A 21307-nucleotide genomic window follows, 5' to 3' on the forward strand; every position below is an offset into this window, starting at 1 on the left:
TCTGTTGCACAGCCTTTAACTTCAGTTAAATCTTTAAAACTTCAATTTTACAAAAGTAAAACACCATTAATGAGTTTTTAATCAGTTACTGCATGATTTGATATTTGATATAATTCATCAGGTTCTGGATACAGCTAAAATACAGTGATGTGCAGCACACACGTTGTATCCTATGGCCTAAGGAGTAATTTACTGGTGGTAAAATTATTGTTTTCTAAATGCAGTCAGATAATCTGCTCTCACACTGAGGGAGCAGCATATCTAATGTGTAATCTTTTTGTAATGAGCCTATTACTCTGCTTTCTAGGTAGAGTTCCACCAGGCATGTCTGTGGGCAGTTTTGTTCATACTCTCATTAAAAATGTCTCAGTAAGATGAGCTGCTGTTTGGCAGTTTACATGCCTGGATGTATTTGTTTTTAACAAGAGCAAGAGATAATTAATACACTTAATGCAGAAAGCTTCAGCCATTTAAATAAAGAGGAACAAGATAAAATCAGTTCTGCTTTCTTTTCAACCAGTCAAGGGTTGCAGGAGTTTCAAAAAGTTTAGGCAGAGGATTCAAGGTTACACAACAAAAGAATTTCTCTAGTGTGGACCTTGCAGATAAGAAACAATGTGCTGCACATAATACTTCTGAGATGTGATTAAAAGTGCCAGGGATATTGGCAGTGGAGAGGAGCACTGTAATGCACTGTTCTGCAGAAGGAGTTCATCACTGCTAACAGAATTTGAATTATGCTTTACTAGATTTCCTGCATATGTCAAAAATAAGTAATTGCCAATTATCCTGCTCAAAAGAGCTGGTGGGATACAATCATTTAACTTAAGCATAAGTGCAGAGCTGCAGAGCTCTGAGGAAAAGCTCTGCAGAGGGAAAGCTTCAAGAAGTAGTCGCTCATAAATCGAGATAACTTCAACTGAAGCAAAGGCCAATTTTAACTTCATCCTAGCATGCAGATTTTCTGCACTGCTTAATACTCTGCAGCAATGCACCAACTGAAGCAATGGGTTAATTCCAGCTGGCTCAATAAGGCAGGACTTTTATTCCTCAGGAAAGAAACAGCCACAGAGACTGTGGCCTGCTTGGAATAAATGTGCAAGATCAGGAATGAGCTTGGGTCTCCTAAGCTCACCACCCTCAGCACTGGAGGCTGCTTTCTCTGGATGACCAGCAGAGAACTAATGAGAAAATATGATTCCTTATATTGTAGGCTCTTTTTTGATTTTTCTTTTTTCTGCAAAGGTTATTGAATCCATGTAGGAGCCAGAATTTTTAATGATTAGATCAGGGATCAGAGCTAGAGCTCCAAATTTCTATTCCAGGTTCTGCTGCTACTTCAAGAGACCTAGGCAGGTCTTTTGCTAGGTTCCCCTGTGGATGAAATGGAAATAATTACATGGAGCTTATGGTGGTGCTTTGAGACATCCCCGTTGGTTTAGATTGCTTTGGGATCTTTGCAAGAGAGGTGATAGAGAAATGTGAAGTGTTAGAGCACTGAAAGCTTTCCAGTATCAGAAAAGGTACACTGAGAAACTGCACACAGTATTCAAAAAACTAATAATAATTCCAGAAAAAATATAACCATTATCATAACTGTAGAGGTTTGTCTACAAATATACTCACCTGATAAAATTCCTGGCATGACTAAACTCTGTGTGGCACAGGCAACACTGAGTTAGACTCCAAGCATCAAACAATTCTAGGTTTTTGCATATTCTTAGGTTTCTGCATAAATTTGTATGTTAGTGCATTAGATTAAGGAGAGCTTTTGTAAATAGATTTCTGTCAGTCAGGCTTCATGGCAGTTTAAAATTGTAAGGAAGTTTCTAAAATTTTTTGGTGCCTACACATAAGAACTGAGAACTGAGGATAGCAAATGGCACTGATAATATTTGTGTGGGAGACAGGCAGAGAATTCCCCAGGAGCAAAGCAAACAGCCCAATAGTTCCCTGCATTAGCAAAGCAAGTTTTTAGCTGCCTTGAATAGGAGAAATTACCACCTAAACCTCCCAAGCCCAGCCTGCTGGGGTGATATAATCAAATTATATGCAATTAAATACTGTGAGTAGCACACCTGCAGAGAGAATGGGCAGGTCTGTCCCAGGTGATCCTCTTGGACATTGCAGGGTCCTGGAGTTGCTCTTTCTCCCCATCAAGCTGGCAGCTCATGCTGGGGCCTGCAGGCTCACAAGGTGTTTTAGGGGGATCTTGTGGGAATCTGTCAGGTTCTGGACCTTCCAGGACCTGCCCAGCACAGGGTGTGACTGGAGCTGGCGGACCAAAAGAGCTGAGAGGTTTTTATTTAGGCTGCACATCCTGGAATCACAGCTGAGGGTTTGATCTCTGTGGTTCCCTGGTTCTGGGGCTGGGACCCGGAAATATTTGGGATCCTGACCAAATTTGCCAATGGCAGCACAGCAAGTGGTGAACTTCACCCCTAAAGTTACATGGGTCTTGGATTGCCATTTAAATTGATCTGTGATTTTTGGCCTGACCCCTTCAAGCTGTTTATTTGACCTGACAGATCTGGCAGCCAGAAATCAAGGGAGTGCAAAGATTTTTTTGCCTAGAAATTTAGGAGAGAAACTATATAAGGTAGCTGCCTCTGAGAAATAAAAGTCTTATTATCTTCTTAGTTAGAATCCTAAACACAGAGAATGAGAATTGAGGGGGAAGAGGCTGATAAATTGACACACCTGAAACTTCAGGAAGATCCGAAATGAATTCTGTGATTGTACCATCCTTTCTGGGCTTTTACAAGGTAGAATGTGAGCTGCAGGGTGAGCTGGTGGCTAAACCTGTCACTGGGGCACTGTGGTTTCTTCTGCCTGCCCCAAAGCCATGTAAAATAGCATCTTCAGATACAGTGAGGTCATTGAAATTATTCTTTTGATCAGATTTGTGCTCCCCTTAAGGTCAGAAAAAAGTGATCTTTCTGATGAAAGCAGGATTAAATAGGTAAAATCTTTTTGACAGGTTTTTAAAGTTTGTTTTCCTCTTTAAATAAAGAACATGCACAGAAATTGTTATACATCTTGCCTGTAAACTTGGTAACTCCTGAGACACACTGACCTATCTGAGTGAATTCAAACTCTTCCCCTTCTGTGGGAGATTGTGGCCTCAGCAAGATTCAATGTGGAATGAAAATCCAGCCATGTTCACAGCATTACCTTCCATGGGGAAACAGCTGCTGCATTTTAACGTTTGACTGGAGAAAAAAGTAGGTTAGAAGGTTTTGGTGTCCTCCCTGGAGCTTCATCCTTGGCTGAACAGATAATAACTCTCTAGGAAAACACTCCAGCAGTCTGGTGTTTTCATCCTCCTTCCCTGCAAAACCCACTTTTCACTAAGGAGGTGAGGAGGGTAAATGTCTGCAATTAGCAAAAGATGCTGCATTGAGGAGCTTGAAAGATTCAATTCACATTTTGGTACTTTTGAAAGGATTGGCCCCCAATTCTCACCTGTCATCCCTCACACTACGGAGAACTGATGTGCTGCAGGCAGGACCCTGCTTGGCTCTGGAGCTGGTCTGTAGTTTTGGCACGTTCCCTGCAGGTTTGATACACGTTTTCAAGGGGAAAAACAAAAATGGTGCCTTAAGGACATGGGGTAAGGCTGTACAGGATACATCTCTCTGAAGTACAAATGCCAGAAAAATTCATATCTGGGTATGTATTTGACCTGGTCACTCCAGGCTCTCTTTACAGCCGTGGGAGAAGAAAATGGCACATTAAGAGTATAATTTCTGACCTGTGGGATATGTTGATGGATAGCTCTTGACTAGGAAGAGCTTGTGGGGAGCTCAGGTGTGAACATATTCCTTTGGCCACATGAAGCTGGAGCCACTCTCTGTTGCAGTGTTGAGTGTGTCCCCAGGACGAGGTGAGAGATGAGAATTGACTCCAAGTTCTCAGAAAGCTGATTTATTATTTTATTTTATTATATTATATTAAAAGAAAATTATATACTAAAACTATACTAAAGAAAGAGAAAGGAGACATCAGAAGGCTAGACAAGAATGAATAATAAAAACCTATGACTGACCAGAGAGTCTGACACAGCTGGACTGGGATTGGCCATTAAGTAAAAACAATTCTCATGGAACCAATCAAAGATGCACCTGTTGGTAAGCAACCTCCAGACCACATTCCAAGCAATCAGATAATCACTGTTTACATTTCTATTCTGAGGCTTCTCACTTCTCAGGAGAAAAATCCTGGCAAAGGGATTTTTCAGAAAATATCATGGTGACAACTCTCCAGTTTTAGGACTCTTTGCCATCACCCTGCAGGGTGCCCAAGTAACTGCACATGTTAAATTATGCTGTCTTTCCTAAATTGTGGCAGAAATCCATTCCTCTCCATCCCTGGGTTATTACTCAAATACCACCCTGAGGACTCTGGAATGACGTTTTGGGAATCCACTGTTATTCTTCAGCTTTTTTTGTTCAGTCTCTCTGGAGAAGGACTAACACAATTAGTGGCCTGACCTCAGCTTCCCCTTCTCATCTCATTTGGCTCAATTGCTCTGGCAAATGCTGCAGTGGTTTGTGGGTTTGCCCAAATCTGCCCATTCTTTATGGTAAGCACTGAAGTGCTTTTACCCATTCTTTCTGCCCTCACTCAGTGTCCCCTCTGCCCTCCCCTGTCACTGAGGTAAGACAAGGTAGTGCAAAGCTCCCATCCCTATCTCACTCTCTGGCATCCTTTTTAATAAACAGACATTACAGCTGTGATTCAAATGGTTTAATACTAAAATATACATTTATGTTGTCACTCACCTTCATTTCTTCTCCACTCTTGGAGTGATACCAACCAGCCTGAGTGATATATTGCATTTTAATTTATTGAACTGTTCTTTCACCTCTTTTCTTGATACATCTGCCTTTGTGAGTACCTTGGCTTCATTACATGTAAAGCATCACCTTGAGATGGATATTTCCCATTCACCTTCTTAAGTGGCAGAGAAATGAAAAGAAATTCATTTATTTCCTTGCACTTGGACTGAATCATTTACCTTCTCATTCTCTTTGATTGCCACTTTTACACCACAGGATTGCTACTAACAAACTTAGCAGCAGGGTCCTGAGGCACTCTGCTGCTGAGGAACTGGGTTTATTTCTCACCTTCATAGTTGTGGTTAATTCATCTTCACCCCTGAACCAGCCCATTTCCAGCAGGAGGTTTGCAGGAGACCCAGAAAATAGAACTACACATGAGGAAGTGACTTTATTGCTTGTCTCTCTTTTGCCTGAAGGTTTTTCTGGCCTGACCTCATGCATCCTGCTGGTTAATAATATTTGGGGAAAGCTCTCTGGTAGTTTTGTGGACTGTCCTGGGTTCTTACAAACTATGCCTTGTAAGTTGATTTTGTAACATTTTTTTCCCCCCAACGATGCCCTGAGGGAAAAAAAAAGGATTGCTCATAATTTACTGTGACTTTCTAGGTTATTTAGAAACTCCCTGAAAGGAAAATTTAAGAGAATATCAAAAAGTATCTCAAATCAGCAGGGCAATAGGTAAGGATCACCTTGCTGTAGCTCCTGGAGGATTGTCAAGTCTGTAAGCAGGAGCAGATGTTGTGCACATGAAGAAAAAACCCATCCCCTGGAGTCTGAAAGCACTCAAAGAGCAAGGGAATTGCTGCTGGTGCTGCAGAGCTTTCCATCTCCTGGGCAATGAGTGAAGGGCTCTCAAATTCCACCTATCTGCCCTGGGGCTGGCTGGTTGTCCTCTGTTTACCTAGACAGAAGAGAGGGTTATATCAGGACAAATATTTCTGCTGCTCCTAGTAGAATTTAACTTCAAGATCAAGCTGTTCAAAATGTGTCTGCTTAAACTTGTTGACTCAGCACTAATTACAGAGGCAGTGATTGTGTGATGCTGGAATTATGTAATTCTCTCATTCTTCCTTCCCTGATTTTATTTATTCTCATTCTACATTCTATTCTTGGCATCAAAAGTCTTGTCTCTTTCTATATTTTTTTCTTTTCAATTCAACAGAAATGGAAATTTATAGACATGAACAAGTTTCTGATTGAAAACTGACATTTTTTCCCAAAATTTAGTATGGACTACATTGTATTTAGCAGCACTGGGGTTAATTCTTCTCTCAGGCTTTTTGTATTTGTTCTTGTTAGACTATTCATTATTAGCCCTGCCTGCCAACAACTAAAACACAGTTATCTGATCCTTATAAATACATAATTCTGTTCTTTGCAGGATTAATCACCTGATATGAATCTTCCAAAGCACCTTTTGACTTCCTTTCCTCATTTACCAAACCTCTTCTACCAGTTGATCAGATATTATTTATTTTCATTAACAATGGTGTTCATAATTTTTTTTTTGGTCTGGTGAGTAAAGCAAGCCTTCTTAATTGGCTCAAAAAATTTCCTGATGTGTTTAAGGTAATAGTTGACCACCATTCTTCCACTTCATCAGGGCCTTAACACACGGAGACAATGAAATTGTGAGTGGATTTTTGTTGGTTGGTTGGTTTTTGTTGTGTTTTTTTTTTTTCTGGATTTTTTTCTTGGTTTTTTTGTTTTTTTCTTTGGGGTTTTGTTTGTTTGTTTTTTAATTTAATGGATTTGGATTTGCACCTCTGTAAAACACAACAGTTGTTGGTTTATCCTTTCATTGGAGCAGCTGGAAGCTCTGGAAGCTCTGTGTCTTCAATTCCAGAATATGTTTGCAGCCTTGATTAAACATCACTTAAAAGACAAATTAAAACAGTCTGACTGGCTTTGCATTAAATGGAATTAGTTCTTTTTGACCAGTACCTCTTTGTATCCCTAGGGAAGGGTTACCTGGGGAAGCTCACCATTCTTTCCTTTTCTACCCCAATTTTTGAACAGAGATTCTGATATGATACATTTAGCAGCTCCAATGTGGAACTTTCCTCTTTTGTGACTATATGCTTTATACTGAACTTTATATTTCATTCTTGGGAGATTTTATATTTTATTAGATTCTCCTTCATTAGAAGCATCATTTAGATTACACTTTCATTAAAAATTCTGTATTCATTAGGACTAGACCCTTCTCCTTTATTAGTCCAGAGATTTCAATTCCTGACCCACATGAAAAGCAGCTCTTGTCCAGTTTTCAAGCCTTAAAAAACATCTTCTCTATTCAGTTCATCCTAGGAAAACAATCATCAGCAGCCATCCCCAAACTTTTGTGTCACTACCCAAACATGTCCAGCACTACTGAAGAAGCATGGAAACCCACAGAAGCACTTTTATGAAGAATCCAGCATTTGACTGAGTGGACTCACTGTAGAAAGAAATTTAGAGAAGTTTCCTGTAGATAGTAAATGAAATTGTCCTGTTGGTCAAGATGCTCACGTACTCAACCCACACAGGCACCTGGCAAAAGATAAACAGTTTCCAATAGGAAGGTTTGGGTTTTTTCTCACTCTGGAAATTCTTTATCCAGCCACTTCTCATTAATAATAAAGGTATTTCTGAATTACCTAGATGGCCAGAGTTCCTTGAGGATGAAAAGAACGTAATGAAAAGAAGATAATGAACAGAACTTGCTGGAGCAAAATTAGCAGTTTAAAAGAGCACAGGAAAAGAAAGGTCAGGTCCAGGTCTACACTGAAAATCTTCTGCAGAGCAGTAGTTAGTAAAAAAAATTCCAGATTCAGCATCCAATGCCTCCTCTTTGTCTAAGCATGAGTATCTAAATCAGCAGATAAATAAATAACTAAAGCAAAGCCAATTGTTGCAGCTCTGAGAAATTCACAACAGAGGATTAAACACTAGAGATGGGGATGAGGGGAGGTAATTAAAACAAATTGGAAATCTTAATAGGTAGAAATAAAAATGGAGAACTTTCTCTCAATGAGTAATCTTGATTGCAAAAGTTGTTGCAGATGGCTTTGAGCCTTAGAGGGTTTCAGCTGGGAGGTTCTTCAGCAGCACAATGAGCTCTGCGAGTGCTGACCCTTTGTAAGTACCTAAACTAATCTTCATTTGAAATTCCTGGGGAATTGGGAAACAACTGACACTTACCCGAGCTTTTCTCAGGTGTGTTTCACAAAAGGCTCCCAGCAGAGCCGAAGGAGCTGCTCACAAAGACATCAGTAATCTTCCCAACCTTATCTGTTCTTGTACTTGTGTTAAAAATGAAAATGCCCTGGTGAAATTAATGCAAAATACAGTCGGGAACATAATGAAAACCCTTTTCTGATAGTCTTTACACCGCTGCAAGCATCCCTCACTTCTCTTTTTCAAAAAGGATATAATAGTCCTTTTCACTGTTTTGTTATATTTGAAAGAGGAACATGTGTTTTCTACTTTTTTTTTTTAACCAATTTTTAGTAACCTAAAATGCAAATTGGATGAGGACAACATATAATCTCCTGGCTTATTATTTTTCTTTTTCCTGCAGAAAAGATATGCTCAGTATTTTAATAGCACCATCTGTCACGGCAGCAAGTGCCAAGCTGCAATATTGATCTTGTCACTTTGGGGAATGGTATGGTATTTAGGATTATAAATAACATTTTTCTTTGCTCTGTTCATGTGTTAGTTTTTATATAGAGTCCAAACTCAAGAAAACACTCTTGCCATCTAATAAGACAAGCACTTCCTTAGGATCCACAGCAGAGTGTCATTAGGACCTGGAGCAGTGTTTGTGTTATTACCTCTCACAGCTCAGTCGAGTGAATAACCCAACTGGTCTATGAGATTTACCTAGTGGCAAGCACAGCCACAACTAAGCAGAGATAATATCTTCTAGTGACCATAAGTCATCACTGGGCACTAGTTTCCTCTCTTTAAAAGAGAACATTATGCTGATGAGATTTTAAATTAAGAGCACTCAAGCTGAGGTTACAAAAAAAGCAAGTGCTGCATTGTTTGCAACTTATGTGTTGAACAACAAACTTGGATTTTTGTGTTTTTTTATTTTTTTAAGGCTCTGTCCCCTTCAGATCACTTGGGTTTTGGTTAAAATTTACACTTAGTTTGCCTTGGGAAAGAGAACATGCAGTATTGTTGCCAGTTTTTATCTCCAAACAGACTCTCTGGAGAGGCCAGAATGGTGGGGTCAGGTTTGAGGTTACCATGAGCCTGGAAAGGTCTCAGCGTGTTGAGCTGCCTGATTCAGAAAGAGACTTTTCCTGGCAAGGAGGAGACAATTATCCTTTTAATGTAAAATCTTTGGTGTTTCCTCCCCCATTTACATTTCTGGATGTAGATGTATTTTTCAGTTTTCACCAGGCAAAACTCTGATGCTTGTGAATGGTTGAAGAAAAAGATGCTGGACAGATGTAAGGGGTAAATTAAATTTTCTGAGAGGTAATGATGTTTTCCAGGATTCACAGGGCTGAGTACTTCTCTCTGTAATACTCTGTTAGACAATCAACATTTTGATAATATGCCAGCATTTTTTTCTGCTCCACAAGTTACTTTCCTTTGGGTTGGGTATTACTGAATTTTGTGCCTGATAAAGTAAGATTTCACTTGGAGCTTGAAGTGTTAAAGTGTTAGAATAGAAATATTTTAATGCTGTTTTTTTCTGTTGCTAGTTCTCCTGCTGCTGAACATATATTTATCCTCTGCATGCAATTTCACTCACAACTTCAAGGCAGCTCCATGGTGCTCCTAAGTACTGCATTTTATGGATTTTCAGCAGTTGTCATTAAACATCTCTCTTGAGGAACAAAAATACCAAAAACATTTACACAAAGCATCAAAAGCTTGTACTAAAATAATCCATTATAGTCCCATTCTTCATTTTTTCACAGTCTCTGCAAATTGATTTCATCTAAGATATTACCCAGCTATATTCAAGTTTGGGCCTGGTTTTTTCATCTGTTTCATTTCCTGTAACTCAAGTAATTTTATGAAATGCAGTATTTTTCCTGCAGAAAAATAAAATCTAGTAAACAGTCTGCTGTGTGTTGGGATCTGGATAATCTGTTCTGTACCTCATTACTTGCTTTTGCTGCCTGGTTGTTCAGACACTTGCTCAGCCTTTTCTGAGTACCAGCATTTAATTACATACCTGGTGTGGAGGACAGCCAGGCTGTAGCCATGGATGCAGCAGACATTTATACAGATGGCACATTGAGCTGTTGTACATAGATGTACAAACATTCTGTAGCATAAGTCTACAGAACTACAGAAAATTTCATGTATTGTGTGTATGTATGTATGTATATGTACATTTATAAATGTGTATACATATATTTATATGTATATGCATATGTAAATGTATAGCATTTATAGTTATAGTTATAGTTATATTTGGGATAAGGGCAATTGCCAAAATCTCCACAGTGGTCGTAGCCTTACCTTTGAATACCAAATGTGATTTCTTTCCTGGTGTTTCCCGTGGTGCAAAATGTGAGCCTTGGGTAGCTCCTCAGCATGGTGTGAGGCTCTGGCAGGGGTTGATCATCAGCTTTTGTGGCCATGGGAAGTCTGTTTGGGCGGTGTCCAGCCCATGATTTGTGGGAGCTCAGCCTGCTCCCCATGGACCTTAACATGATGGCAGGTCCAGGATCCTGCTTCTCCAGCAGGGAACAATGTTTTAGAATAGAATAGACATTATTTTGCATTTTATTGAGTAGGAAAAAAAACCAAAAAATACTCTTTTCCCTTCTATTTTTTATCTTATTTTTTTTCAAGCAAAAGGGAGTATCTGGCTCACCTTCTCCTTGCAAAATTGGCACAGGGTACTCCTCCACCCATTGCCTTATGTCTGTAATTATTCAATGCTAGTGTGTTTTCCTATATGTGGGTCGCTTCTCACATGGTAATTGCAAATGTAACCTCCTTTACTGACGCTCCACCAGCAATGCCTGGCTGCAGGTGGGAAAGCAGACAACAAGAAGCATTGCTCTGTTTGAGGCTTGACACACTCAGCTTTTCATGTGTACTCCTCTCCCGTGTCTCTTGGTGGTAGAGGGAGCAGTGCTGTCATTAGCAGCCAGCAGGGTGTTGTAAGTGATGTATTTTTGCAGAGAATTCAACTCCCCTGGTGCCTCATGAGCCTGTCTGCCTTCCCAGCTGCACAGAGTGGGGGAGGCTCAGGGCTGTCTGGGTCAGCAGGAGCCAAACTGCTGGGGAGAATGGAAAACTGGCAATAATCTCAGCTTTTCCTTTGAAATGTGGGGTGACTTGACTTGTCTGGCCTGGGAACACGGGGGGGGGGGATGAGGCTCTGCACAGAGCCAGGGCAGCAGGAGAGCTGCAGGGTGTGGGGTGAGAGCGTGTGCTGTAGGTAAATGTGCAGAGGGAATGGAGGGAAAATGTTTACATGAAGCTCTGTGATCAAAGAAAAGATTCTGTGTGTTTCACCAAGAATTTCATCTGCCCTCTGGGCTGTGTTACACAACCAGCTGTCAAACAGAGCTTTTTAAAAGAAAACGCAGGTAGCTTTTCCCTTTTGATGATCAAACCAGAGATGCACAAAGTTACCCAAAGTACCTGATTAAAACCAAATATCCCTCCTTCCAAATGCCTAAGCTGACAATTGTTTCTAAAAGGGAGAAGTTTTGTTCAGCTGTATGCAGGCTTTGCCTGAGAAAAAAGACCAATTAATAACCCCAGGGAAGCAGAGGAGGATGTGGTGAGTGCAGCACAAAGCAGAGCAGAAGCATTGGTCAGAGGGAAGGAGAGATGGGCACTCTGAGTGCAAATTAATTAAACTGCAGATTTAGTCTGCAGACTATGGGCATGAAAGGAAACATGTCAGCCTTAATACAGTTAAAGTTTTTATATTTGTAAATAGATTGTGCAAATTCACAAATGAAGGAGAGCTTAAAAAGCAGCTGTTTTGGAGATGGGGATGTATGTAGGAAGCTACATGTTCACTCACCAACATTTTGGTGTGGCTAAGAAGGGTTTGTGGAGACCAAGTGTGATGGTTAAGAAGTGATAAATGGGAAATGATTCATGTCCTTGTATTTTAAGGAAGAGAAAAATAGAGGGAAGATGTTTTTCTCTAAGCGTTATCAGAAATAAAAGCTAGAGACAAGTGCTTTGATGCAAGTGACCTCTTGTAATAAATTGTGCTGAGGATCTCTTCATTAGAAAGGCCAAGAGGGTGGCTAGAAGTGTGAAAAATGCCAGTAAGATGACTGCAGCAGGACTTGAGGGACACTCTGCTTCAGGGAAGGGCAGCCTGAGTGCTGCAACAGACAGCAGCACTGCCAGCAGCTGCCCAGACACATCCTCCCAAAGTGAGTTTCTGGCTGGTGGGTGACCCAGGGGAGGATCCAGAGCTCAGATCTTCTCTGATGCACCATGAGAGGCTTTCCCCATGACCTTGGTGTCCTGGTGTGCAGCAGTTCCAGTGTTTACCTCTCTTCCAGCCCTTGCTGAATTTCCAACCCTTGAAATGAAGATTTGGCAGGACACTGAGCACCCAATGCCTCAGCCAAGGGGTCTGAGGGGAGATGCAATCCTGGAGCAGCTGTGGGTGCATTTGGGGTGCAGAATGCAAGGCTCAGGGCTGCAGGGCTTCTGCCTGTGATGGCTGATGTCTGTGAGAGAAATTTGGGCAGACAACCTCCCCAATCAAGGCATCAGAGAAAATAGGAATGGAAAGGATCTCTAAAGGTCATCTAGTTCACCCTTGTGTCCAAAGGCGAGTTTAATTATACCCACACCATTCCTGAGAGATGTTACATCTCCTCAGCATCTGCCTCTCTAAATTAAACCATCTGAATGCTTTCAAGTTTTCCCTCAGATTTGATGTATTTTTGGAAAATTGTGAGCCTCTGCTGGGCTCCTTCCAATTGATGTGAGTTCTTCAGCAGCCCAGGGCTGTGGCTGCTGCCCTGCACACAGTGTCTCCAGCTGAAGAGAACCACACATTTCCAGTTTTGTTTCATGATTCCATTAATGTATTCAGCCTTCCATAAAGGTTTGGAGAGAGATTCCTCAGACATCAGTTTAAGGTCTTGAAGAGCTCTTGTTTGAGTTAAGGGCCTTTTTTTACTAACTTCTGTCAGGGTAAAATAATGATTCAAGTCTGAATTTGAAAACTTTTAGAAATTGCCTCAATATAAACAACTTTGTGTGGACTGAAAATTACTACAGAGTTTTTGATAAATGGGAAAGTCTCTGTTTACAAGGAAATGCTTAGTGCAGGTGTGTTAGGTCAGGTCTCATTTAGCATCTCCATGTAATGATCCTGAAGAGGGAGTAAACAGTCTGCTAATGAATTTGTGTGTGGTTTTGTATAGGGAGGAACTGTGAGTAATAGGCAGGAAAGAAAAAGACTACAAAGGGACATGGAGATTAGAAACACTCACAGATAATGAAGTTAACTTCATCTCTGCTAACACAAATGAATGTGTTAGGGTGGAGGGGAGGAAGGGAATATGCTTAAATAAACTTGGCCTACCTGAGGGCATTTTATGAGAAAAGCAGATTTGTATGCCAAGTACCCAAAGAGGGCCTGCAAGAGAGCTCTAGAGGGGCCTTTTAAAAGGGCAGAGGACAAGGGGGGGATGGCTCTGTGCTGAAGGAGGGTAGATTTAGATTAGATATGAAGAAGATATCACATCTCTGAAAGTGTTCAAGGCCAGATTGGGTGGGGCTTTGAGCAACCTGGTCTAGTGGAAGGTGTCCCTGCCCATGGCAGGGGATGGAACCTGATGATCTTTTTGGTCCTTTCCAACACAAGCCCTTGATTGTTGGAATCAGATTCTATGATTCTGTGTGATATTACTCCCAAAAAGCTGAATGCCTGTTTGGACTGTTCGAGGAACTGCTCAGACACATGTGGGACACAGGAATCTTGCTGCTGGTCTGTGTGCTTCACTACCAAGGAGATGTCGATGATTCACTACCAAGAATATACACAAAACCTGTGGTGAAGACGAAGGAGGAGTGGTTAATGAGCCTGAATTGAAATGTCTGCAGTGGCTGATTGCCCTAAGGGGCAGAGCAGCCTATGGGTGTAGGTTTCATCGGAGAAAACAAAGGTACCAGCACGGTAAAAGTGAAGATGTTTGAGAAAATGCATTTCAGAGTGGGGAGATTGTCACCAGCCATAAGGTGTTGGAGCTGATCCCACGTGGTGAATGGTTCAGCCTGGTGTTTAGAAAAATATATAGTATGTGGAGGAAAAATCCCAGGGAAAAGCTGAGTTTCTGGGAAAGACAGAAGATAAGGGTGTCACCCTCATTCTTATTTTAATTTATTTTACCTCCCCTTACGTTTTTCTGAGAAGAGTAGCAAGGGAGGAAGATCAGTGGGAATGAGAGTGTGGCCCTAAGGGTCTCTACTGAGAGCAGGTTCCCTCCAGTGTTTCAGCCCCTGAGTTCCTTCTGCAAACAGAGATGAATTCAAGGATCAGGTGTATCAAACCCACAAAGATTTGGATGTAAAAACATGAAGGGTTTTTTTGAAATTATTTCCTCTCTTCCTTTTGTGAGTGTCCCAATGTGCTGGAGGTTTAAATAAAGAAAGTTACTTATCTAAACTAGAATGCATCTTAAACCCATTCCCAAATGCATATTTGTGTGCATGTGTATAAAGAGATTGAGGGAATGTTTAATTATGACTTTCCTTAAAAAAAAACTGCATAGAAAATAGAAAAAGGCATTGAAAAATTAAACTGGGCCTGCTAGACAGTAACTGGCTTATGGGTAAACAGCAGCAACATCCTTAAATATTACAGAAAAAATGTAGGAATGCTGAGGTCAATGAGGGCATTCAGATATGTGAGTAAGGAATGACAGATGAGATTGTCATTGCAAAAAGCCTCCATGGGTTCTGTGCCATTAGTATTTAGAGAAAAAGCTGAAGGTCATATCAGAGACTAGAATACAATTTCCTGGGGGGAAGATGAAATGCTAAAAGGTTTTATGATTATGCCAGAGCAGATAGTTAGGCAATTAGAGCTCTTAAAAATTGTCAAGGCATGGGATCCAGATGAGTTACATCTGAGAACTGAGATGGGAGTAGCAAGTGGAATTGAAAGCTTTGGCAGATATTTTTTTGATCCCTCTCCAAGGATGGGGTGGCTGGAGAGGATTGGGCAGCATGGCTGATGTAGTTGCTAAATATAAGCAATGATCCTGAAAAATCCAGTGCCAAAGCAACACTTTGGTAAGAATATGACTGACAGAAGATATTTTGCTTGGACTTAGGGAGTTCTTGGCTTATCAATTCACTTGACTTTCTGAAACATGTTACTGTGCCAGAAGACAAATGTCAAACAAAGTCCATAATTTATCTGACTTTTCTGAAAGCATAGCATGCAAAATATTGATCTGCTTAAGGAATGCACATTATCTCCTGAAAATGACTAAAAATTAGCTCAGGGAGGAAAAATAGTGTCAGTAACATTGCAGAGGGATAACAGAGCAAACATACATTGTGCATGATCTACTTGCTTCAGGTTAGACGTCCTTGTGCAACATTATCCTTGTTTTGATCTTTAGACTTAAAATGTAGAAGAAAAAGGGGACAACCTTGTTCTTCCTTGTGCCAAAGTACAGGTACAGTGAGGAGCAGAACCACAACAAGCCATTCAAGGCTGTGCAAGTCTTTAGGCTGTACAAAACTTCCTGTCCATTGCTGACAGAGGCTGCCCTGCAGGCACCATTCTGATTGAAAGGAGCTCAGCTCTGTCAGGGGTGAGGATTGGCCTCATAAAGTATTAATGATGGCAAACTAGATTGTTTCCAGCACAGCTGAATGCCATGTCAGCAAATACTTATTAGAAAAGAATGAAGAATGCAGTGTGATATTTTTAACATTTCTCTCTGTGCTGGGTTCCTTCCCCACAGAGAATTCCTGCTCCTGGCTAGAGATGGGAGCTTGTTACATTGACATTTCCTGAAAACTCCCTTCACCCAGGATTCTTCTCCTGGGAAGCTGAGAAGCCTCAGAGAAAAATTAAACCAATAATTATCTCATTTGCTTCTCCTCTGTTTTGCTCATGTGGAATGTGTTTGGAGATTGTTTATCCACAGGTGATTGTTTCATTGGTTTCTGCTGGGAGTTGTTTTCACTCATTGGCCAATCAGGGCCAAGCTGTGTCGGGACTCTGGAAAGAGTCACAAGTTTTCATTATTATCTTTTTAGCCTTCTGTAAGTATCCTTTCTGTATTCTTTGGTAAAGTATAGTTTAGTATTCTTTAATATGATATAGTATAATAAAATAATAAATTAGCCTTCTGAGAACATGGAGTCAGATTCATCATTCCTTCCTTCCATTGTCTGGGAGCAGTGCAAATACAATAGGAGCTCCCAAAGCAACAGCAGTGGGCAGCTGTCCATCCCTTTCCTGTGTGTGATGTTTTCCTTGTCTCTTCACCTTCCAAAGTGATATAGGTCAGCATTAAATTGACACTGCATGTCCCTGTAAGGCAGTAGATATGCAAAGGGGCAACTTTTTTTTTCCCCTCCCCACTTTTCATTCTAGGGGTGCATTTATTTCTAGGGGTCTCCTATCTTCTTTTGCAGACTGAAAAAGCAGTAGCAGATGTCTTGCAGGTGAGATTTTTATTCCAAGAGGGATCTGTCCTGTGGTGCAAAGGGAGCACACCTCCCATACCTACCTGTGCTGCATCCTAACCTGCCAGACCCTTGCACTGATCCAACAGGACTTAAAATAGGAATTCTAAGTACTCAGCACCCTCAGGGATCCAGCATCGTGGTAATCTCCTCCTCCAGCACAATCTTCATAGCTGAACCACTGTTAATGTGTTTGCAATTCATCTGTTGTGGTATTTAAAATAGTAATTATTAGTGGCATATTCTTTTGGGTGATCAGCCCAAAACTGCAGTGCAAGAGTGTGACCTTGAGTTTTCCTACAGACAGTGGAAATTAGTTGATAATGGACAAGAGTAATTGCTTGGATGACAGTGCACCTCTGGAGTTATATCACCACAATACATCACAGAGGCCAGGAGCTTAGCAGGACTCAGGGAAAAAAAAAAAGGAATTAACAAAATGCATACAAGATGTTGAAATGCATTAAAAATGGGACAGGGGATAATACAGAGGGTAATTATAATGTAATTATATAATTGTATAAGTAAGCACTGTGGTTTCACTGGGAATCTTGCATGCAGGGCTGGGCTCAGAGGTGTCTGATGAGTATATTTAGAGGCTCAAGTAAATCTTACTGACTGGAGAATTCTTAAACAGTGATGTTTTTAGTTTTGGAAAGGAGACCATAAGGAGGGCATCAAAGGTGTCCTGCCAGGAATCCTCAATCTTGGAGCCCTTTTCTCTCACAGTAGAAGAGGATGAAGGAAGGGAATGGGACTAGTCAGATTATCAGTACATCTTTTCCCCTTCTTTGCATGCAAATGGTCATGGTCATTGATGAACAGATGCACAAGAAGTTACAGAGAGGAAGAAGCCAGGGTAGCAGAAACCAGAGCAATGAGATTCCCCACCCAGACTCCTGTTAAATAGCTGTCCTTACCTACCCCCCCCCCCAATATTTCTCTTTCTGTGTCTCTTGAAGTCCTGCTGCAAGGCATGGTCCAGGGAAGAGAAAATAAAAGCTTCTGAACAAAGAATAAGTCTCACATTTCTAATATTTGAGTTCAAATTGAACACACAGACGTTATTTTCTCACATGAAACTTGGTTGTCACAAAAAGAGATGAGAGATTAATTCTCACATGTTTGGGAAGAATATGGAAACATATCAAAATTAAGAGTACTGCTGTTTTGGTTAGCAGCAGCACCTTTTAGGATAGTCAAGCTCCACAATTAAAATTTAAGTATAGGGGATGAAGATAAAAGCTAAACTGGAAGCACAGAATCCTTCCTGGTTTTTACACTTCCTGGAATTAATTATGTTTTCTGCACATTGAATTCACTCATTTGTATTTCTAGTCAGGTCTTCTCTGTGCTCCTGTGTTTACATGAACAAAAAGCATTCACAATCATCAGCATAAAGATTAGAAATATATAAAAAGAGCTTTTGGGAGGAATACTAATAACAGAAAATTTGTGCCTTTGAGCAGGTTTGTGAAAGTATTTTTGTAGTTTAATCTGGCTGATTCTGGCTGTCATAATACAAGCTGTATTAAACTGATCATTAACTTGATCCAATGTAATGTGTTTTGTGCTTTTGATCTTGCTTGCTGCTGCAAATATGTCCTTCATTCAGAAATGGCCTCACATATAAGGTGGCTGCACTTGCAGGCTCCAGTTTTATTAGATTTGCCAGGCTGATGCACTCAGGCCATTTAATATCACTTTATCACAGATAACAACAGCACAACTAACTACAAAACCACAAAAAGCCTTTAAATTTTACATATTGGAAACTACTTAAAATTCACTTTTAACCAGGGGGTCTTCTTCAAGCTGAGAAGAAAATGTAAAATGTACAATTTCATTACCCTGCATTAAACTTCTATTTTTCCTTTAGAGTTTTACTAGCTAAATCAGCATGACCAAAATCCTCTTCACTTGCTCTTCTTGATTTTTTTTTTTCATGGAACTTGAAAATGGGTAATATTTCCATGATTTTTTCCATTCTGTGGTTTTACTGCTGGGACAATATTGTTTCTGTTATGCCTTGTGAGCTGTACTTTGTATCTGTTCTTAAACAGATCTGATGCATGAAATGATGATGTTCCTGTGCTTTCTCAGGCTCTAAAGTTATTAGAGCTAAATACTGTCAAGTTTGCTAAATGTTTAGGTGAATGAGCTGCTGTACTGTCAGACCTGAATGTGCAAGAAGTAATAATCCATACTAAAAAGAAAAGTTTATCAGCATTTAAAATAAAGAAAAAGAGTACTGGCATTTTAGAAGGAAATGTACTTTCAGGCCTCTTTTTCTCTCTACTGGGTTTTGCACTTTGTGTTAATGAAGTCAGTCTTTCCCCTTTCTTCAGGAAGGCCAGAAATTGATTTTTTTCTTCTTTTTTTAATGGAATTTGGGCTTCTCACATGCCTCACTGTGTGAGGACTCTAAAGAAATCTCCATACACGCGTCTTTCCTGAAAATTTAGTTGTACCTTCTGGCAGCCTCTCCAAACATACTTGTCTGCACTATCCTTTATCATAAATACTTCCCCTCTTTGCAGATGGATTTTAGTCCTGAGCAAGGGATCAATAGCTGAAGGGAATCCTGGAAAAATCAGGCTGGTGCTATTCCTTAGTGCCTGACTAAGGTATCATTAGGGTTTGCTGTGCCTCACATCACCCCAGCACTGATGGAGTTTCCATAGTGGGGAAAGCAATTATTGCCAGTTTGCCTTGTAAATGTTGAAAGGCATCTGCTGTTCCTCTGGGGTGCCTGGAGAAATGGAAATTGATGCTGATAATAAACATAATTATAAAGAAGGTTGCTGCAAAGACTCCTGATCTGTAAGGGAAAACTGACATTTTAAGGGCTGTGCTATGGATATAATGAGAATAGATATTGGCTTTTAAACCATTATACTGAGGCAGGGATGGATGTTTGATAAAGTCTCACTCATTATGAGACACTATATTGAAAAAAGTTTGTGTTGCATCAAAGTCCATGATGGCACAAGGGTTTAGATTGGAAATTCTTTATTCCTGTATGTCATTTGCAAACCTCTGGATCTGGGTTTTCATTGGGGTTTGTTGTTTTTTTTTAAATGCAGAAAGGAAAGGTGTCAAAGACCTTCCCTTTGCAGATTCTCCTAACTCCTGTAAGGTTCAAGCCTGGCCTGTCCAGACCATCATCAGGGATCTCCTGGGTTGCAAAAGACAAAGAAAAATGAGTGTCTGGGTTTGGTGCAAAGGCTCTGGCTTGATGTGCCTGCACAATCTAATCTTGAAAACAGCAATGTCAAAGAGGAACAGAATAAGAACACATTCCATAACATTTGTGCTATCTGGTAGTTTATGTGCCAGGTATTTAGACTGAGGTCACAAAATACCAGCTTTTAAATTAGAGACAGCTTGGTGCAAATGCCAGTGATAAAAGAGTCAAGCTGAAAATAATATTAAATAATTACTGTAAAATAAAAGTACTATTTTGAAGTTGTAATTGAGTTTGATGTGTCAGGATTATGTTATTGGTAGCAGTTCATGGCTCATCCAATGTAATTATTGCAGAATCAATGTTTTCATTTAATGTTTTCTGGATCGTTGTTGTCATCTGTGGTGCTTAATTGAATAAAAAACAAGATTCACTTGGAATAGATGCAGATACAAAGCACTAAATTTCTCAGAGGAAGAATGTTTTCACTTTGCTTAACCCAAAGCATTAGTTTATTTGCAAATATAATTGATACTGGCTTGAAGAGCATTCCTGGAGTACATTAAGCAGGACAGCCATAACAAGAGTATTAGATTTATGGCAGATGAGTGTAAATAGTGCAGTATTAACTGTAATGGATTCTGGGCTATAAATACACCACCACATCCCACTGGGTAGGATCAGGAGTCTTACTCATGAATGACCCTTTAGATGTGCATTGTGTGAAAGGAAATAAGCCCTGGACTTTGAATTTTAGCACAAAGTTGCACATTTTGGTAATTCTGAGCTATAGGGTAAATACCAGGTCTCAGCCCCCAGCAAGGTTGTGGTCTTGGTGTCCAAGCCCAGCACTGAAAGTGGAAACAGAATGCTGAGTTTGGTGGAGGTTCCATCAAATCTCACCTGCCAATGAGCTTCACCTGTGCAGGGAACTGCACATTTTAAATCCTTGCTCAACCCAAACTGAGGTGTAGTATCACCAAAAGCTGCTGAATGTGAACCATTCAGTCTTTGTGTATGCAGGAGGGGTACAGAGATGCAATGCTGCAAACACAGAAAGAGTCTTCTGCAGGGTGCCTCAGAAGTGAGGGCTGGAAAAAGAAATATCTGTCCTGTGTGGGGAGAGAAAGTCACTGGCAGTAAAGTAGTCTCTTCAGGGGCAGGCAGCAGTGTGCTGTGCAGGTGACAGGCAGAATGTTCTTGTTGGGACTGTAAGGTATTTTCTGCAGGGTCTGTCCTGTTGAAAACTCCTCTAGCCAAAAGCACAGGGAACCCCCAGCTGTGCAGCTCCTTGGTGCTGTTGTAATATAAATGCTGTATTAAAAGGAAAAAAATTTCTTTTTCATTGAGAAAATTTTCATTTTCATTACAATGATCTTATATGGTGGCTGTATTGATTGCACGCAACTTTACTACAGGACTATTCTATGAAGAGATGCTTTCTTTGGTTTTGACTTCAGCACACAAAAAATGGGTGTTCATTTTTACTGTTGGAATTGCACTTTCTCTGACTATGCAAGGAGGCTTCAAAATTGATGTGCCTTGCACTTACAGCCACTCTGAGCCTCTTCACAGAGGCAGAGTAACATCAAGGAGCTTCAGTGCCTGGGAGAAGAAG

The 21307-nt window shown here is 40.5% G+C and overlaps 1 protein-coding gene across 3 annotated transcripts in view; it reads left to right on the forward strand.

Annotated features, from left to right (window-relative positions):
- The window catches only part of DPP6 (dipeptidyl peptidase like 6), a 561667-nt gene that overhangs the window by 268100 nt on the left and 272260 nt on the right, over positions 1–21307 (forward strand). The window lies entirely within an intron of this gene.

The sequence above is a fragment of the Molothrus aeneus genome, chromosome 1 (assembly GCF_037042795.1).
Source record: "Molothrus aeneus isolate 106 chromosome 1, BPBGC_Maene_1.0, whole genome shotgun sequence".
NCBI classification, from domain to species: Eukaryota; Metazoa; Chordata; class Aves; order Passeriformes; family Icteridae; genus Molothrus; species Molothrus aeneus.